This window comes from Trichechus manatus, unplaced genomic scaffold, assembly GCF_000243295.1.
Source record: "Trichechus manatus latirostris isolate Lorelei unplaced genomic scaffold, TriManLat1.0 scaffold00240, whole genome shotgun sequence".
Classification (NCBI taxonomy): Eukaryota; Metazoa; Chordata; class Mammalia; order Sirenia; family Trichechidae; genus Trichechus; species Trichechus manatus.
This window is the reverse complement of record NW_004444176.1, coordinates 1,040,229-1,057,927: the sequence shown is the minus strand read 5'-3', so window position 1 is coordinate 1,057,927 and position 17,699 is coordinate 1,040,229. Positions and strand designations below refer to the sequence as shown.

Below are 17,699 nucleotides of genomic sequence, written 5' to 3'. Positions count from 1 at the left end.
ATGTATTCAGACTGAACTGTACATTTGACTCAAAGGGCCAAGTAGAATAACCCCATAGGGTTTCCAACACTATAAATCTTTAAGGAAGCTGAATGCCACATCTTTCTCCCATGGAGCAGCTTGTGGGTTCAAATCGTCAACCTTTCGGTTAGCAGCCGAATGCTTAACCACTGTGTGCCCAGGGCTCCTGACAATAGTGTTACCCTCATTAATCCTCCAATGGCATTTCACCACTCTTAGCATAAAGTTAAAATCTTTAGGGTGGTTGAGAAAAGAAACTCTGCTACTTATCCCACATCTATTACCCTAAACTTACCTTGACTCTCTCCTTTTTATTTGCAAAGCCCAAATAGACTTGACTCATTTCAATTCTTCCAAACAAGCAATCTCTTTCTTATCTTGATGCATTTGCACTGGTTGAACCTATTGCTAGGAATGTTCTACCCCTTCCATGGTTGCCCTGCAACAAAAGCTCACCTCAGCATCTGGTCCTTCTCATTCACTGATATTATTACACACACTCTGCCTTTTCTCAGACACAACTCCCCACCTCCTCGACTTCTCATAAATGGCTTACTCAATCTACGATGTTGACAGTGGTTTAAGCAAACTGTTACTTCTCTCTTAGACCCAGAAACCAAAATTGTTGTACATGAACTTATTTCTCTCTAATGTAAAGGAAACACTATGTTCTTATCTCAGACATACGCTCAGACCAAAGATTTAGGAATTGTAGGGTCTGTTTTATCAAATACCCCTAGTGGTTTTTTTCTATATCTGGTGTCTCTCCAGTAAGACTTTGAACTTCCCCCAGGACAGAGATATTATATCCAAATAATGCTTCCAAGTAGCTCTATGGTCTTGCTATATTTCTGGGGTAATATCGGTCAGATTCTCATCACTCAGTGCTAGTGCTCTGTCTACCCAAGGATCTCTGACCCTGAGTTGATATAACTGCCTAGGAAACACTAAAAGGCAGTCCTACTCTGTCATATAGTGTCTCTATAAGTCAGAACCAACTGAACAGAACACAAAAACAACAACCTTTATACCACAACACTTATGGGGTCTCCATGAATCAGGGTGACTTGACAGCAGTTAACAATAACAACAAACTCATCACACCACAGAAATCGATATGATAATTACCTAGTCAGGTAAATTCTGAAAGGACCAAAGTTTGTGTTTACTCTTCAGGGCTCAACTTCTCTATATTCAACTACCAAGGACGCGAAAACAGTACAGAATATTGAATGGATATAAGGGACATTTCTTCCAGATAAGGAAATAATCTGGATACTAGTCTTGTCACATTTTCTGTGACAGCTATCAGGCTATTCACAACTAGTGTCTTTTTCTCTCAGAACAGAGGTCGGAAAACTAAAAAAATCCCTCACTCTTCTTCTAATGGTTCCAAAATACTTGCGGATCACCACTACCACCAATCTTTTGCTTCTTTATTTTTATATCATTGTCTCCCTCATTGGTCACAATTGCCAAAGATTCATCATGAGGAGGATTGTCCAAAAGTCCAGCTTCTCCTTCTATGGAAAATTTGTAAAATAAAGGTCCATATGTAAGCTTGAATCTCCATGGTTTTTGGACATTGATGATGTGATATATAAACAGTGACCAGGGGCACTTTTTCCTGGGGTAGGAAAAGGCCCAGACAGGAATCAAGAAGTCTGGATTCCCTGATAACAAAACCAGGCAAAGACACCACCAAAAAAAAAAAAAGAAAATTATAGACCAATATCTCTCATGAATATAGATGCAGAAATTCTCAACAAAATTCTAGCCAATAGAATTCAGCATCATATCAAAAAAATAATACACCATGACCAGGTAGAATTCATACCAGGTATGCAAGGATGGTTCATCATTAGAAAATCAATCAACTTAATCCAGCACATAAATAAAATAAAGGAAAAGCAACACATGATCACCTTAAACAATGCAGAAAAGGCATTCAACAAAGTCTAACACCCATTCCTGATAAAGACTCTCAATAAAATAGGTATAGAAGGGAAATTCCTCAACATATAAAGGGCATATATGCAAAACCAACAGCCAATATCATTATAAATGGAGAGAAGCTGAAAACATTCTCCTTGAGAACAGGAACAAGACAAGGATGCCCTTTATCACCACTCCTATTTAACATTGTGCTGGGAGTCCTAGCTAGAGCAATAAGGCAAGAAAAACACATTAAGGGCATCCGAGCTGGTAATGAGGAAGTAAAAATGTCCCTATTTGCAGATAATATGATACTATATATGGAAAACCCAAAAGACTCCACGAAAAACTACTGAGGCTAATAGATTCAGCAGAGTAGCAGGATACAAGACAAACACACAAAAATCAGTTGGATTCCTATACACCAACAGACAACGATGAAAAGGAAATCAGGAAAGCAATACCATTTATAATAGCCCATAAAAAAAATAAAATACTTAGGAATAAATCTAACCAGGGATGTAAAAGAATTATACAAAGAAAACTACAAAACACTACTGCAAGAAACCAAAAGAAATCCACATAAATGGAAAAACATACCGTGCTCAAGGAAAGGTAGACTCAGCATTGTGAAAATGACAATTCTACCCAAAGCAATTTTCAAATACTATGCAATCCTGATCCAAATACCAAAAACATTCTTTAAAGAGATTGAAAAAATAATCATTAACTTTATATGGAAAGGGGAGAGGCCTTGGATAAGTAAAGCATTATTGAAGAAGAAGAAAATAGGAAGACTCACACTGCCTGACCTCAGAACCTACTATACAGCTACGGTAGTCAAAACAGCCTGGTACTGGTACAATAACAGATTCATTGACCAATGGAACAGAATTGAGAACCCAGAAGTAAATCCATCCACCTATGGTCACTTGATCTTCGACAAGGGCCCAAAGTCCATCAAATGGGGAACAGACAGTCTTTTTAACAAATGATGCCGGCAAAATTGGATGTCCATTTGCAAAAAATGAAACAAGACCCATACCTCACACCATACACAAAGTAATTCAAAATGGATCAAAGACTGAAGTCTAAAACCAAAAGCTATAAAAATCATAGACGAAAAAATAGGATCAACACTAGAGACCCTAACAGACGGCATTAACAGAATACAAAGCATAACTAATAACATACAAACTCCAGAAGATAACTGGGATCTTCTAAAAATTAAACACTTATGCTCATTAAAAGACTTCACCAAAAGAGAACCTACAGACTGGGAAAAAAATTTTGGCTATTACAAAGCCGACAAAGGTCTAATCTCTAAAATCTACACTAAAATCCAACCCATCTACCACAAAAAGACAAACAATCCAATTAAAAAATGGGCAAAGGAAATGAACAGACATTTCACCAAAGAAGACATTCAAGCAGCTAACACACATGAGGAAATGATTGCGATCACTAGCCATCGGGGAAATTCAAAATAAAGCCACAATGAGATACCGTCTCAACCCGCATTACTGGCACGAATCAAAAAAACAGAAAATAACAAATGCTAGAGAGGCTGCAGGGAGATTGGAACTCATGCACTGCTGGTGGGAATGCAAAATGGTACAACCATTATGGAAAACAATATGGTGTTTTCTTAGAAAGCTAGAAATAGAAATACCATTTGATCCAGCAATCCCACTCCTAGGAGTGTATCCAAGAGAAATAAGAGCCATCAAACGAATAGACATACGCACACCCATGTTCACTGCAGCATTGTTCACAATAACAACAAGATGGAAACAACCTAGACGCCTATCAACAGATGAATGGATAAACAAACTATGGTACATACCCACAATGGAATACTACGCAATGGTAAAGAACAATGATGAACCTGCAAAGCATCTCACAACATGGACGAATCAGTACAGCATTATGCTGAGTGAAATAAGTCAATTACAAGAGAACAAATATTGTATGAGACCACTACTATAAAAACTCATGAAAAGGTTTACACACAAAAAGAAACAATCTTTGATGGTTATGAGAGAGGGGAGGGGTGGAGGTGGAAAAACACTAAATAAACAATAGATAAGTGGTAACTATGGAGAAAGGTAAGATAGTATACAATCCTGCGGAAGCCAGCACAACTTGTTCAGGGTAAGGTCATGGAAGCTCCATGGAAAAATCCAAACTCCCTTAGGGACTGAATTGCTGGGTTGAAGGCTGTGGGGACCATGCTCTCAAGGAACATCTAGCTCAATTGGCATAACATAGTTTATAAAGAAAATGTTCTACATTCTACTTTGGTGAGTAGCGTCTAGGGTCTTAAAAGTCTATGAGCGGCCATCTAAGATACTCTGCTGGTCTCACCCCTTAAGGAGCAAGGGAGAAGGAAGAAAATTAAAGACACAAGGGAAAGATTAGTCCAAAAGACTAATAGATCACAACTATTATGGCCTCCAGCAGTCTGAGTCCAGTACAACTAGATGGTGCCCAGCTACCACCTCTGACTGCTTTTACAGGGATCACAATAGAGGGTCCCGGACAAAGCTGGAGAAAAATGTAGAACAAAAGTCTAACTAAAAAAAAAAAGACCAGACTTACTGGCCTGATAGAAACTGGAGAAACCCCGAGAGTATGGCTCCTGGACAGCCTATTAGCCCAGTAATGAAGTCACTCCCAAGGTTCACCCTTCAGCCAAAGATTAGGTAGACCCATAGGACAAAACAAGACTAAAGGGGCACACCAGCCCAGTGGCAAGGACTAGAAGGCAGGAGGGGACAGGAAAGCTGGTAATAGGGAACCCAAGGTCTAGAAGGGAGAGTACTTACATATCATGAGGTTGTTAACAAATGCCATAAAACAATATGTGCTAACTATTTAATGAGAAGGTAGTTTGTTCTGTAAACCTTTATCTAAAGTTCAATAAAAAAGAATAATAATAAAATAAATAAAAATAAAAGAAGTCTGGGTTCCACTCCTAGCACTTTTATTGACTTGTGTGATTTTTGGCAAGTCATTTCCCTTCTTTTAGTTTCGTTTACCTCATCTAAGAAAAGAATGGGTTGAGCATAACTACCTCCACATTTCTTCCTGATCTCAGGAATGCTAAGAATCTACAAGATCTCTTTCATTAGCAGACTTCTTAATGAGCAGCTTCAGATTAGTGTTGGGTGTCCAGTGTGTGGCGCCAGAGACTGTTGGGGAAATAAGTTAGGCCACCGCTCTACCTCAGGGACCAGTCAAAATGTGTAAGACTGCGGACTCTGTCTTTGCCCACACCACATCCCCAAATTCTGCATGTGGCAGATTTTCTTATAAATGTGGAAATATAAAATAAAATAGCAAAGAATAAAGATCATGGAAGGGGTATGAAATAATTAGTTAAAAGTTTAAATACTGCTTTCAGCTTTCTGATAAGCTAGGAACCTAGAGGAAAATAAAAAACTGAAACAGCCTCATCCAATATCCAGCTTCAGCCTTTGCGAACCTTCCCTTATCCCCATCCTCTTCAGCAAAGACTGCTCCCAAAACACTCCAAATGTACCTGTAAAGGGGCACATGAACCACCTCAGTCTAGAAGCACAGGAAGTGGCCTCATCCTCTCTCATTCCACTCCCAAGAACCTTAGGACTAACCAATGAGAAAACCATCAGCCCAAAAGCCTAGGAAGGACAAGTCCCTGGACCTACCTTTCTTCAAGCCTGTGGTGTCTGCTGTGTGTCTGAGGAGTGCTGGAAGAGGCTCTGAGCAAGTGCTTCTTGGGTCTTCTGTCCAGATACCTTCACTTTACCCAACTCCACATCTCACTCAGCTTTAGATCTTCACTCTTCTTCTAAAAGTTTTTCTAAACCCCAAAGGCTGAGAATTTCTGAGTACAACTACTTCCTTTTTTATGTCAGAAATGCTAACTGGTTTTGTGTTCCTAATATGGGTGTGGATGTCTATTGTGCAATTTGCTGAGCAAGTAGTGGCTACCCATGTACACAGTGATTTATACAAAGTAACAGTGGCTATTACTGTGGATATCAGTGGTTGAGTATTTACTTTGTGCCAGACTCTGCTCAAAGATTTTTATGCACACAGAGTAATTTAATGGTATTTAGAATCCATCTGAAAAGCTCCTTTTTCACAATTTCACATATTTTCACATGCTTCTTCCTATATACCTAGAGAACTATGTTTCACCGTTTTATAAACAATTTAAATGCCCTATTTACATGAAATTATGCCAATGGAGATCCATTTTAAAGTTATACTTCAAGAGTCTCCATTTAATTATGAATGGTCATAGATAGAGCAGAAAGTTGGATGTCTTCCAATAATTAATACAACACCTTTCTAAATCAAGGTGGTAGCTGGTATCATGTAGAGAAGCTATCCTTTGACTAAGACAAAATCAATTCCAATCATTTATTGCATGACCTTGTTATTTCTCTGAGTTGAAGATTCCTCATTTGTAAAATGAAAATGACACTTACCTCACATGAAGGAGGAAACTAAAGTGGTGTATAGTCCTCATTCATTCAACATTTGCTTAGTAAACAATTACTACGGGCCGAGTAGTACGTTATATGATTCAGACAAAATGGTGAAAAAAGATAGACACACTCTCTGTCTCCAAAGACTTTACAGACAACTGAACAATACAAACAAGTAAACAGATAATTATGATACAGGACAATCAGTTTCTTGCAAGGTAAAGTAGAGTATCCTGAGAGAGCTCATAGTAGGATCAATTAACCTAAGAAATAGAGAGGCTTCCTAGAGAAGGGGATATCTAATGTGTGACATGAAGAATGAGCAAGATAGATAGACAAACAGAAAGAAAGTTGGGGGATGAATAGCTTTCCAGATAGAATCAACAAAATGAAGAAAATCCAAGGTGGAGAAACTGAAAAAGCTTCAGAACTACTGAAGAATAAAACAGGAGCAGAAGTTAAGAATAGTCAGATCATTCAAGGCCTTAAGTCATCTTTCTGATGTTTAAAATTTGTTCTATGAGTAATGTGAATTCATAAAAAGTCAGGTCATATGCTTTGCATATATGTCTACTTTGGTTTTCATAATGAACCAGTGAGGTAGAAACCATTTTGCCCATTTTCCAGAAGATGAAACTGAAGCTCAGAGATGTTAACACAGCCAGTTAAGGTGAGATTAAAATCCAATTTTGCTTAATTTGGGAAACTATGTTGTCCAAAATCCTCTGAGATTCTCATTCTCAAAATGAAAAAAAAAAATGTATTTAATAAATATTTCCTGGCTACCATATGGAGAAACAATTAGAAGAAACAATTCTGAAATCAGAGAGGTAGGCTCATGGAAGCAGCCATTCTCTAGGGAAGAGGTAATGATGGCCTAAACTATCACTACTGCTAATGAAGATGGAGAAAAGGAAATGGATGTGCAAGATGTTTAGGAAATAGAAATGACAATACTTGGTGATATAATGGATTTAGGATAAGAAGAAAGAATAAGATAACAAAAACATTCTGGTTTAGAGAACTGAATAAATGATATAAGGGCACTCACTAAGACAATGGGCATGGACAGTGACAGATTTGGGGGACAAATAGTAAAATTTTGAGCATGTTTATTCTTAATTGTGTTGGGACAATCCAGTGTTGACAGAAGTTGTATAACTAGCACAAGCCAGGAAGTGAGAACATGGATACAGAGGTAAAGTCTGATGATCATCACATACAGAGGGATGGGGCGACCGAAGAATTTGGGTGGAAGCACAAAAGACCAAAGTCTTTGAGAGAATTTAGGATTAAACCACTGTTACAAGAAGGAGGAGTTCTCAAGGGGAATCTGAAGAGACTAACGAAGGTAGCAGGAAACTCAGAAAAAGTGACATCACAGAAACCAAGTTTACAGAGAGTTTCATGACTCCAGAAGGAAGTTTGGATCAAGATGCTGGACTGAGTAGAATGGTCAATCTCCCCTCCCACTCTATATTCCACGAAATGACCAAAAGGTTAGGGATACCATTAACAAGTAAGTGATTTTGAGGAATTATGGAGAATATAAAACATGGGAAATGAGACTTGGTAGAGAAGCAAGAATAGAATCACCATAGCCCAAAGTAAGTATATCGGAAAACTAATATAGAAATTAGAGCAAATGCAGAAAGAGTCTAAGTTCAGTATCATAACATACAAGTAGTAGGGGAGTGGGATAGAGCCTGGAACAGCTGTTAAGGTAATTGATTATTAAAATTATGTTGGAAACAACTGCGTTGTCCCTTTCTCCGTCCCCAGGCATTACACAACAAGCCAAAAAGCATGAGAGCTGTTTTCCAAACAAAAAGAGAGTTTTGCTCCAGCGGAATACACAAACTGTGCTTGGGCTGAGTAAGAAGCAGGACAAAGCAAGAACTTACTTCAAACCTTCAAAATAAAAGGGGAAAAAGACAAAGAAAAAAGCAAGGAAGAAGGGAATTACAAAATTGATCCCTAAGTGAAAATCCCAAATTCGCCCCCTAGAGCCGAGATTCTGATAGAGACATGAACAGTACCTGGTCTGGAGAAGTAGAATGATTCCTCCTATCTAAAACACAATTGACCGGCACATGTGACTTGGCTCTGTGCCAATTCCTTTCTCACTATCACCGGATATGGGCACAAGTTAAAAAAAAAACAAACAAAAAACTGCCTTCGAGTTAATTCTGACTCAGCAATCCCATAGGACAGACTAGAAGTGGCTGATAGTGTTTACAAGGCTATAAATCTTTTCAGAAGCAGACTGTAATATCTTTCTCTTTCAGAGCTGCTGCTGTGTTAAAACAGTTAATATTTTGGTTAGCAGCTGAGGACTTTAACCACTGGGCCACAAAGGCTGCCTGGGCTCCAGTAAGCAGAGCCCATATTCACTGCCATGAGAAGATCAATTATCAAACGAAAGTGTGAATAGACAATAAACATTGGAGGAAACCAATACCACAAAGTAAAAAAAAATTAAATTCAACAAAGAAATGAGCAGAAAAAACAAGGTTTTCTATTTTTTTGAAACTGCTCTATATTCCCTTATCTCACCATTCTGGAATTACATTCAAATTATTGTGTATTTTTTATTATTATATCTCTCCCCGCAATTAGTTTGGCAGTTATATAATCTTTTACTGTTTGTTTACTTGTAACCTAATAAATTACAACATATATGCTTGATTTATCAAATTCCATTAAGAAGGAGCACTTTTACTTTCTCCAGGAAAGCCAATTGTAAGCAGTAGATTTAATCACAAATATATGAGTACCTATGTTGTTTCGCATACATCTGACGGTTTGTCGTACTGTGGTGGCTTGTGTGTTGCTGTGATGCCGGAAGCTATGCCACCGGTATTCAAATACTAGCAGGATCAGTTATGGTGGACGGGTTTCAGATGAGCTTTCAGACTAAGACAAACCTGAAGGTCTACTTCTGAAAAAAAATTAGCCAGTGAAAACCTTATGAATAGCAGTGGAACATTGTCTGATATAGTGCTGGAAGATAAGCCCCTCAGACTGGAACACACTCAGAAGACGTAGGTAGCTAGGGAAGAGCTACCTCCTCAAAGTACAGTCGATTTTAATGATGTGGATGGAGTTAAGCTTTCAGGGCCTTCAATTGCTAATGTGGCACGACTCAAAATGAGAAGAAACAGCTGCAAACATCCATTACTGAGAGGAATATGGAATGTACAAAGTTTGGATCTAGGAAAGTTGGAAGTCATCAAAAATGAAACAAGATGTATAAACATTGATATCCTAGACATTAGTGAGTTTTAAAATGGACTGGAATTGGCCATTTCAAATCAGACAATCCTATAGTCTACTATACCAGGAGTGACAAAATGAAGAGGAATGGTGTTGCATTCATCGTCAAAAAGAACATTTCAAGATCTATCCTGAAGTACAACAATGTCAGTAATAGGAAAATATTCATAAGCCTACAAAGACAATGAGTTAATACGGCTATTATTCAAATTTATGCACCAACCACCAAGGCCAAAGATGAAGAAATTGAGGATTTTTAACAACTTCTGCAGTCTGAAATTGATCAAACATTCAATAAAGAGGCATTGATAATTACTGGTGATTGGAATGGAAAAGTTGGAAACAAAGAAGAAGGATTGGTAGTTGGAAAACATGGCCTTGGTGATAAAAATTGCACCAGAGATCACATGATAGAATTGTACATGATGAACGAATTCATCATTGCAAATACCCTTTTTCAACAGCATGAACGGTGACTATAGAAGTGGACCTCCCAGATGGACTACACAGGAATCAAACTAATTATATCTGTGGAAAGAGACAATGGAGAACCTCAATATCATCAGTCAGAACAAGGCCAAGGGATGACTGGAATAGACCATCAATTGGTCATGCACCAAGTTCAGGTTGAAACTGAAGAAAATTAGAAGGAATTCCACGAGAGACAAAATATGACCTTGAACATATCCCACCTGAATTTAGAGACCATCTCAAGAATAGATTTGACAGGTTGAACACAAATGGCACTAAATTTGACACGTTGAACACCAATGACATTGTGGAATGACATCAAGGACATCATACATGAAGAAAGCAAGAGATCATTAAAAAGACAGGAAAGAAAGAAAGAAAAGATCAAAATGGGTATCAGAAAAGAGTTTGAAACTTGTTCTTGAAAGTCGGGTAGCTAAAGCAAATGGAAGAAATGACAAAGTAAAAAAGCTGAACAGACAATTTCAAACAGCAGCCCCAGAAGGCAAAGCAAAGTATTATAATGACATGTCCAAAGACCTGGAGTTAGCAAACCAAAAGGGAAGAACACTCTCAGCATTTCTCAAGCTGAAAAAACTGAAGAAAAAATTCAAGCCTCGAATTGCAATATTGAAGGTTTCTATGGGGAAAATATTAAACAACACAGAAAGCATTAAAAGAAGATAGAGGGAATACACAGAGTCACTATACCAAAAAGAATTGGTCGATGTTCAGCCACTTCAGGAGGCAGCATATGATCAGGAACCAATGGTACTGAAGGAAGAAGTCCAAGCTGCACTGACGGCATTGGCAAAAAACAAGTCTCTAGGAACTGAAAGAATACCAATTGAGATATTTCAACAAACCCAAGCAGCACTAGACGTGCTCATAGGTTTATGCCAAGAAATTTGGAAGGCAGCTACCTGGCCATCGGACTGGAAGAGATCTGTATTTATGCCTATTCCCAAGAAAGGTGATCCCACTTACTGTGGAAATTATCGAACAATATCATTAATATCACACCCAAGTAAAATTTTGCTGAAGATCATTCAAAAGTGGCTGCAGCAGTACATCAGCAAGAAACTGCCAGAAATTCAAGCCGGATTCAGAAGAGGACATGGAACCAGGGATATCACTGCTGATGTCAGATGGATCCTGGCTGAAAGCAGAGAATACCAGAAAGATGTTTACCTGTGTTTTATTGTCTATGCAAAGGCATTCAATTGTGTGGATCATAACAAATTATGGATAACATTGCAAAGAATGGGAATTCCAGAACATCTAATTGTGCTCATGAAGAACTTGTACATAGATTAAGAGGCAGCCATTCAAATAGAACAAAGGAATATTGCGTGCTTTAAAGTTAGGAAAGATGTGCATCTGTGCATCAGGGTTGTATCCCATCACCATACTTATTCAATCTGTATCCTGAACAAATAATCCGGGAAGCTGGACTATATGAAGAAGAATGGGGCATCAGGATTGGAGGAGGACTCATTAATAACCTGCGATATGCAGATGACAAAACTTTGCTTCCTGACAGTGAAGAGAACTTAAAGCACTTACTGATGAAGATCAAAGACCACAGTCTTCGGAACGGATTACACCTCAACATAAAGAAAACTAAAGTTCTCACAACTGGACTAATAAGCAACATCATGATAAACAGAGAAAAGATTGAAGTTGTCAAGGATTTCATTTTACTTGGATTCACAATCAACACCCATGGAAGCAGCAGTCAAGAAATCAAAGGACACATTGCATTGGCAAATTTTGCTGCAAAAGACCTCTTTAAAGTGTTAAAAAGCAGAGATGTTATCTTGAAGACTAAGGTGCACCTGACCCAAGCCATCGTGTTTTCAACTGCCTCATATGAATGTGAAAGCTGGACAATGAATAAAGAAGACTGAAGAAGAACTGATGCCTTTGAATTGTGGTGTTAGAGAAGAATATTGAATATACCATGGACTGCCAGAAGAACAAACAAATCTGTCTTGGAAAAAGTACAACCAGAATACTCCTTAGAAGCAAGGATGTTGAGACTATGTCTCATATGCTTTGGACATGTTTTCAGGAGGGATCAGTCCCTGGAGAAAGATACCATGCTTAATAAAGCAGAGGATCAGTGAAAAAGAAGAAGACCCTCGACGAGATGGATTGACACAGTGGCTGCAAAAATGGACTCAAGCTTAACAATGATTGTGAGGTTGGCACAGGACCAGGAATTGTTTCATTCTATTGTACATAGGGTCACTCTGAGTCAGAACCGACCCAAGGGCACCTAACAACAGATTCCGTGACCATTAATTTTAGAAAGTACCACAAACTCCACTGCCTTCTGGAGGCATCACAATGCATATTAACATATTGAAGACTCTGAGACAGCCTACAAAAAAAAAAAAAAAAGCAAGAAATGAACACTCAACAGTGAGGACAAAATAATGATCATTTAAGATATAGCAGGACATAGAAGGCCATCTCATAGCTTATCTGAATGATTAAAAGATATAATCTAGCAAAACAAAAACTAATGAAATAATGAGGATATGAAGTAGCACTGGGCAAATAAAGCAGTAAAACATTTAAGTCTAAGTAATTGTTCATGTAAAATATAAAATAATAACTAAAATACTATATGAATCCAATATGAAAAATAGGAGGAACAAGCACAAGGATCCTAATGTCCCACCTGCAATAGTGTAGGGGTCATTTCTCAAAGGAAAAAGTCTGGATAGAGCTTTCAGAAAAACTTGAAAAGATGCTGGTCAAGCAGAAACACTCTACGTCCACCCTATTCTACCCTTTGGATATCTAGTTCACAGCCCTACAACTGTGAACTCTCTGTCTATCCCTGTCTATCTATCTATCTGTCTGTCTATCTATCTATCTATCTACCTGTCTGTCTGTCTGTCTGTCTTCTATCATGTGGACCAAGAAGACTCCATAGGATTTTCTTGATTATAATCTTTATAGAAGAAGATTACCAGTCGTTTTCTTCCACAGAGTGGGTTCGAACTGCCAACCTTTCTGTTAGCAGCCAGTCAAAAACCACTTGCACCCCGCATGGATGTACTATTACATTTTGCAGATAAATAAACAGAGGCTCAGAAAGCTTAAGCAGAGATGGGGCCAAGATGGCAGGGTAGTCAGATGCTTCCTATAGTCCCTCTTACAACAAAGACCCCAAAAAACAAGAGAATTGATTGCATATGACTACCTAGGAGCCCTGAACATCAAAAGCAAAGTTGAGGAATCGGACTCAGTGGCAGGAGAAGGGAGAGATGGTTCAGAAGCAGCAAGGAATTGCCAGACCTGACCCAGCAGGAGCCTGAAATCCTCAGGCCAGATCAGCTCCTGTGCGCAGTGAGGCTAGCAGTGGTACTTGGGAGGCATTTTCCACATTGGGAGAGGCCCAGAAGCAGAGAGTCTACCCGCTCATCCAGAACCAGTGAAAAGCAGCACTCAAGCAGCTAAAGCTAAGTACTTGTGTGTGGCCTACTGCGGGGATTTAAAAAAAAAAAAAAAAAAAAACTATTTGGGAAAAACCTCTCTCCCATTTACCTTCCCCCTCCCTGCTCAGCAGTGGGTCCCAGGCCAGCATCAGCAATTGCAGAGTCCCCTAGGCTGGAAGAAAGACCCTTAATGCACCCTGAGCCAGTCTCCCAGCCTTGGAGAGGGAGCAAATAAAAAAACAGGGAAAAAAATAAGCTGCCAGCCCCTCTAAGCCAGGGTCTCAGGGTTGGCACAGCTTCTTTGCCTAGGCACAGGCATAAGGGGCCCCCAGACTCTGAATGCCTTTCACCCTTGCATGGACTTGTGTGGGCACATTTCAACAGCATAAGCACTCACTACTACAGTACAACAGGGTATATACCTGAAGTTTAACTTCAACTGTTTCACCTGTGAAGTGGCAGGTTTGTGGCATTGGACAGTGCTCTGGCCATTAAGCAGGCTCCTCACCTGACCACATCAGGGCTTGAGGACTGGTGGCTCCACCCATGCCACCTATCCACCTGCAACAGGGATCCAAGAATAAGTGGTGCCCCCCAGTCCTTAAAGCCAACAGCATAGGGTGCTTACAGTCCAACTGCAAAACTCACCTACATACTCACTCTAAGGAAGAGGGACATACTTTCCTTTCAGACACTCAGGGGCAGCTGTCAGCCCCCTCCTTGCTCAGCATGTAACCCCTGACTGCAGCCACATACCTGTGCCTACACTAATCACCCATGCCTCTCTAGGACTGTAGGTGAGAGCCTGCACCACACACTTGGTGACCAACTACCTGGACACCTGAGTTGAATCCATACAAGAAAATTTAATGGACTCCTGGTCTCACATTCTTAGTAACAGATCTAACTATCTGGAGACAGGATGTTAGAGCTTCAAAGGCACCAATAATCAAACTAGCGCACATGAGCAGCTATTAGGGCATATCAAAACAAAACAAAACAAGAAGCTAGGACACACTAAGCAAATATAAAATAAAAAAATAATAATAATTATTGTTGGCTCAGAGACAAGAGTCAATATCAAATCGTATAAAGAGGCAGACCATGATGGCTTCAGTGAGCTCCCAAAATAAAGAATTAATAAATTTTCCAGAGGAAGAAGATTTCTTGGAATTACCAGATGCAGAATACAAATATGCAGAACTCTTCAAGAAATTAGGGAGAAATCCATCAAAAGGCAGAAAACACCAAAGAACATACAGACAAAGAAGTAGTGGAACTTAAAAAAGTTATTCAAGAGCATAATGACAAATTTAATAGGCTGCAAGAATCCATAGAGAGATAGCAGTCAGAAATCCAGAAGATTAACAATAAAATTTCAGAATTAGACAACTCAGTAGAAAGTCAGAGGGGCAGAATTGAGGCAGGTGAAGTCAGAATTAGTGAGACTGAAGATATAACACTTGACACCAACTTATATGAGGAAAACTCAGACAAAAGAATTTTAAAAAGTGAAGAAACTCTAAGAGTTATGTGGGACTCTATCAAGAGAAATAACCTCTGACTGATTGGATTACGAGAACAGGAGGGGATAACAGAAAATAGAGAGAAAGTTGTCTGAGATTTGTTGACAGAAAACTTCCCTGATATCATGAAAGATGAGAAGATATCTATCCAAGATGCTCATTGAACCCCACATAAGGTAGATCCCTAAAGAAAGTCACCAAGACATATTATAATCCAACTTGCCAAAACCAAAGATAAAGAGAGAATTTTAAGAATGGCTAGGCAAAAACGAAAAGTCTTCTACAAGGGAGAGTCAATAAGAATAAACTCAGAATACTCAGCAGAAACCATGCAGGCAAGAAGGCAATGGGATGGCATATATAAAGACTTGAAGGGAAAAAAAAATTGCCAGCCAAGAACTATATATCCAGCAAAACTGTCTCTCAAATATGATGGCAAAATTATGATAGATAGAAGTTTAGGGGATTTGCTCAAATCAAACCAAAATTACAAGAAATACTAAAGGGAATCCTCTGGTTAGAAAATTAATAACATCAGATAACAACGCAAGGTTACAACACAGGACAGAGCAACCAGATATCAATACAGACAGGGAAGTCACAAAAATAAACCAAAGCTAAAACACTTAAATAGGGGAACAGAGATATCAACATGTCAAAGATGACAACATTAAAACAAAAAAGAGGGACTAAAAAATGTAGACATAGATTTTTCATATGGAGAGGAAGTCAAGGTGACGTAAAGAAATAAAAGACTGGTATAAACTTAGAAAAATAGGGGTAAATATCAAGGTAACTACAAAGGACACTAACAATCCTACACATCAGAATAAAAAACAAGAAAAATATAAAGACTCAGAAAATACAAAATCAACAACAATGAAAACAATGAAAGTAAAATACACAAAGAAAAACCACTTAGCACAGAAAATTAAATGGATCAAAGAAACTGTCAGCTACACACAAAACAAGACAACAGAATGACAGCATTAAACTCATACCTATCAATAATTACACTGAATGTAAATGGAGTAAATGCACTAATAAAGAGAGAGAGAGTGGCAGATTTGATAAAAAAAAAACACAGTCTGTTTATATGCCGCTTACAAGAGACACACCTTTGACTTAAAGACACAAACAAACTAAAACACAAAGGATGGAAAAAAATATATCAAGCAAACAACATTCAAAAAACAGCAGGAGTGGCAACATGAATTTCAGTCAAAACAGACTTTAAAGTAAAATCCACCACTAAGGATAAGGAAGGACACTATATAATGACTAAAGGGTCAATACACCAGGAGGACATAACTATAATAAATATTTATGCACCCAGTGACTGGGCTCCAAAATACATAAAACAAACTGTAACAGCATTGGAAAGAGAGATAGACAGCTCTACAATAATAGTAGGAGACTTCAATGCTCCAGTTTCAGTGAAGGACAGAACACCCAGAAAGAAGCTCAATAAGACACGGAAGATCTAAACGCTACAATCAACCAACTTGATCTCATGGACATATACTGAACACTCCACCCAACAACAGCTAAGTATACTTTTTTTTCCAATGAACATGGAACATTCTCCAGAAGAGACCACATATTAGGCCAGAAAGCAAGCCTTAACAGAATCCAAAGCATCAAAATATTACAAAGCGTCTTCTCTGACCATAAAGCCCTAAAAGTAGAAATTAATAACAGAGAAAGCAAGGAAAAAAAATCAAATGTGGAAACTGAACAGCACCTTGCTTAAAAACTACTAGGTTATAGAAGAAATTAACAATGGAATAGAAATTCATAGAATCCAGTGGGAACAAAAACACATCTTACCAGAACCTTTGGGACACAGCAAAAGCAGTGCTCAGAGGTCAGTTTATAGCAATAAATGCACACGTCCATACAGAGGAAAGGGCCAAAATTGAAACATTAACGCAACAACCTGAACAAGTAGAAAGAGAGCAGCAAAAGAAGCCCTCAGGTGAAAAGAAAGGAAATAATAAGAATTAGAGGAGAATTGAATGAAATAGAGAATAAAAAACAATTGAAAGAGTTAACAAGAGCAAAACTTGTTCTTTGAAAAGATCAAAAAAATTGATAAACCATTGGCCAAACTGACAAAAGAAAAGCAGGAGAGGAATCAAACAACCCGTATAAGACGTAAGATGGGTGATATCACAACAGACCCAACTGAAATTAAAAGAATCACAACAGAATACTAAGAAAAATTGTACTCTAACAAATTGGAAAACCTAGAGGAAATGGACAAATTTCTAGAAACTCACTACCTACCTAAACTAACACAATCAGAGTAGAACAATAAAATAAACCCATGACAAAAGAAGAGATTGAAAAGGTAATTAAAAAACTTCCAACAAAAAAAGAGCCATGGCCTGGATGGTTTCACTGGAGAATTCTACCAAACTTTCAGAGAAGAGTTAACACTACTACTACCAAAGGTATTTCAGAGCATAGAAAAGGAAGGAATACCCCTAAACTCATCCTATGAGGCCAGCATAACGCTGATACCAAAACCAGGTAAA

General features: G+C 38.4%; 1 protein-coding gene across 4 annotated transcripts in view; it reads right to left on the bottom strand.

Moving 5' to 3' along the window:
* LOC101341794 (membrane-spanning 4-domains subfamily A member 4A-like) overlaps positions 1 to 5,849 on the bottom strand; it is a 99,343-nt gene extending 93,494 nt beyond the window's left edge. For all 4 annotated transcript variants that reach the window (XM_023743167.1, XM_004389325.2, XM_023743169.1 and 1 more), the window contains exon 1: positions 5,646 to 5,849. The gene's annotated coding sequence lies outside the window, so the exon portion shown is untranslated. The remainder of the gene's footprint in view (positions 1 to 5,645) is intronic.
* Positions 5,850 to 17,699: the final 11,850 nt, after the last annotated feature.